Genomic DNA, 4,013 nt, shown 5'->3' with positions numbered 1-4,013 from the left:
GCTAAGAAATGGAACTAAAAATTAGCCAAGGTCAGTTTTCCTTCTATTCTAAATATACAATGTGGCTTAAGAATTTGACAATACATGCACCTACCTGCAGAAACTATTTTCCTCTGTGGTTTATATATGCGTTGCTAATGACATTTAGCCATCCATTTGACTTAGAAGGCTAACTGTTCTTAGGCATAAAAGTCAATTCCTTTGGCCTTATTTAAAACAACCACAACCCAAAGCTGGTTTAGTTTACTTGCTTGTTTCATTTATAAGAGAAAGAGTAGGGTAATGAGAAATATTTTATAGTAGATTTCAAGATGCACAGGAACAGTCCGAAGATTGATTGGTGAATTCACATTCAGTCATGCCATATGGTTTGACGATCCCAATTATTAATGCAAGTTATAGTAACCCAAAATCATCCTTGTGAAAGAATAGATGGGCTTGTAGTTTGAATGGGCATAACTGTCTGCACCACATTTGAGACTTTATAAAACAGATAAAGTATTATTACCTTCAGCGCTCTATGGGTGGGATGTTGGGTTAAACTTAATAGTGTTTATATAACTGAAATATTTTTTACAATAATGAGGAACAGGTGCTTGTCACCTGACCACATGGTCCTGAATTACAAACCATAACCTGTCACACCAAACACAATGTTGAATCTCCTGCAGGTATTACTTTGGGCTAATTTAATATATTCTTTCTTACTTGCCATGGAGCATATCCTATCTTATTCATTCACAAGTTCAGAGAGCTGACATTATACCTTTTGTGTGATAAATATAAGCCACTTAAAAGATTTCTGGGTTAAAACTGGCTAAACCAAGGAGCGAATGACTGCATTTTACAATGATCATCAATAAAAAATATAAAGAGGCTAATTTATTAAAACAACTGAACAAAAGGCATTCCTTTTGAATGCTTTTGTCTCCATAGGCTTAAAAAAAACAACCAAGGAACTATTATTTATTGCATATCTTGGTTTATGGGGTAAGTATAAGGAATGCACTGATTCCAGAAAGAAAGAAAAAAACAAACAAACATAAAGGCTTTTGGAAGGCCTTTGCTTTTCTATCTCTCTTTCATCTTTCCTTCTTTTCAAGCCACTACTTTAGGAGGGAAAAGGGAAAACCTTTCATTCACTGGTTTCTTTTTCATCGTCACTAGTATTCAGGATTCAGGAAGGAACACAAATCCTAACAGTGATTTTATTTCTCCTGATTCTAGCTGTAGTCAAACATAACAATGCTTTCTTCTTTTTTATAGCTACTGTTTACTTATTATGTATTACATGTGACTGCACAACTCTGTGCTTAAAATATTGTTTCCATTAGAAAAAATGGGAAGTAATAAGTGTCAAACTGAAATGAGGAATAAATGTATATTCTGTATTTAAAAAAATGTATAGGCATTAAAAACATTTGCCTATAAGATGCATATTTTACCACAGCTATGTCTGTATATGATGTGCACATTGTTGAAAGTTTATTTAATGATGTGCCTAACCAAGTTAATTAAAGTATTTATGTCTAGTGATCGTGTTAAACACTTGAAGAGGTAGTGAAAGCTACAACCAGCTACTTCTGCTAACTAAAGTTGAAATTATGCACTTATTATAACCTTTCCTAACAATGTGAGAAAAACAGAGTAAATATATTAAATTTGTTTCATAACAGATGCTTAGGTTGTTAATATTTAAGATGCCTATTCAAGCTATTCCTGTCTGCACATTTGTCAAAAATGTAAGCCTGAATGCTAATGCTTGCCAGCAGATTGAAGCAAACAGTATATGAATGTACTACTGTACTACTCAAATCATATGCAGAAGAAAGGACTGTAGCTAAATCATATCACTGGTAATATGGAAGAGAAGAAAGGGCTGTTATTAGATCTTATACCTGAACCTTAACATCTTAGAATCTAGAATTATGCATCCTTAGCATGATAAGAATTGCCCTTGATTGGAGAGAATATATCTGACATTTGCTTCTGCCATTTTTTTACTTAGCTCAGTTTAAAGGGCAATGTAAAATAATTCTGTAAAGTTTTCAATGGGATAGCTTCCTCTGCAACACAAGTACTTTAGGTTTCAGGTGCTGCTGAGGATAAAACCTAAAACCTTCGGTCATATTTCACCAACTCCTCTGCTCTCTTCTCTTCTTGCCTGTGCCTGCTGGCCTCCAAAGACGCATATGTGGAACCCAGGGCAATTGGGACAGACCATCTCTCTACTCTTACAAGGTCTTCCCAACCCTCCCATCTCCTCCCCCCTCTGTTTTAATCATTTTGGAGTCTCAGTCACGGATCATTTCCCTGGAAACCCATCTGGAACACTGCAGAAAGTTAGCCGAGGAAGGGCGCAAGGGTCAAAGTCTCAACCCCCGGCATATAGTGATGCGACCCTGTGGTTGACACTTGTAAGTGAAACTCCCAACGCCCAGGTGAAGATGGGTCCCGGCCATAGGCAGCTATGGCTCAGTGGTGAAGGCTCTTCCTCGCCCTCCGCTTTCTCTGGTCAGTCTCACCCTCTCCCCACCCCGGCTCCTGCGCCCAGAAACCTCAGTCCCTATTCCCCAATCTGCCCGACCTGCCACGATTCGCGCAGCTCTCTTTCCTCTCCTAAGCCCTTGGACTTAGCTGCCTAACATCAGGTCTTGCTGAGGGGGCACGATGCTCCGCCACCACGTCCGAGGCCAAGCTGCTAGCGTGAAGCTAGTGCCGAAAGTGGCCCTGGTATCCGGGGTGCAAGGAGAAGGCATGGATGCCCACACTACCGCACCCGTCAGGATCGCGGCCCGACAGGGTGGTGAAAGACCAGGAAGCGGAACGTGCTGTCCCAGGGATCCCCTCCTCTATTTGCAACACACTCCTTCCTTCCCTACCTTCCTTGATCCCTTCCCAGCCCAGTGAAGCCACGGTCACGGTCACGGTCACGACCACAGCGGTGCGGCCGCAACTCCTTAGAACCAACTTGCAGCAACTTCGCGGCTCGGCTGCGGCAGAGGCGGCGGCGGCGGCGGCTAGGGCTCCAGAGATGGAGAAGTTGCCACAAACTTCTCAGGCCAATCCACCGGCGCCGCTCTCCCGGCCCGGCCAAGTTGGGCTGGGCTGGGATGCTCCAGGGCAGTGCCCAGCAGACCCCCTTGGGGCTGTCGGGGGTCCACAACACCTAGTCTCTCCACCGACCCCCTACCAGAACGCACTCTTCTCCTGCTCTTTTCTATTTCCAGGAAGGGACCCCCCCCAATTCCTACGTCTACCTCGGGTACCAAGCAGGGGTGTGTGTGTGTGTGTGTGTGTGTGTGTGTGTATGTGTATCTGGGTGTGGGTGTGCGTTTGTGTGTATTTGTGCGCGGGCGCGCGCGTATGTGTGTGCTTGCCGTGGTCGGGCGGACTGACACACTCCATCCCCACACCCCGAGAGGGAATGAATGGCATTCCCCAATCAGCCCTCCTGGCCTCCTTCACCTGCCCTCCGGCCCATCCCGGGGTGGGGGGCTCCAGGCCCACACCGGGTGGCGCCGACGGTGAAGAATGCTCCCAACCCGAGGGGAGGGGAGGGAAGAAGACCCGAGAGGTCAGCCCGAGTGCGGGGGGCGCCCGCCTGGGGGGCTGCGAGGAAGAAGTTTGTAAAGACATACTCACACACAGACACCACGAACGGCCCAGCAAAGGAGTAAACAAATGAGAGCCAACTCACTCAGGCATGGGAGCTGCGGCGGCTGCGGCTGCGGGAGGGCTGACAGGCGGCGGGCGGCCAGGCGGGCGAGTCCGGGGCAGCAGCCCCAGAGGCTTCCCGGGTGTCTCGGCGGAGGCGGTGGCAGCTCCTGCTGCTGCTGCCGCCGCCTGTGCTGCTGCTGCCGCCGCTGCTGCTGCTGCTGCCCCCGTGGCTGCGGCTGCCGCGGAAGTTAATTGCAACTTGACTTCAAGTTGTCTTCTTCCCCCATCAGAAGTGGGCGTTCAAAGGGGAGAGAAAGACAAGAAGCGAGCGAGCGAGCAAGGGAGAAGGGGGG

The sequence above is a fragment of the Phascolarctos cinereus genome, unplaced genomic scaffold, assembly GCF_003287225.1.
Source record: "Phascolarctos cinereus isolate Bilbo 61053 unplaced genomic scaffold, phaCin_HiC Scaffold_1;HRSCAF=81, whole genome shotgun sequence".
In the NCBI taxonomy this organism is placed as follows: domain Eukaryota; kingdom Metazoa; phylum Chordata; class Mammalia; order Diprotodontia; family Phascolarctidae; genus Phascolarctos; species Phascolarctos cinereus.
The sequence above is the reverse complement of the archived record's forward strand: the minus strand, read 5'-3'. Positions refer to the sequence as shown.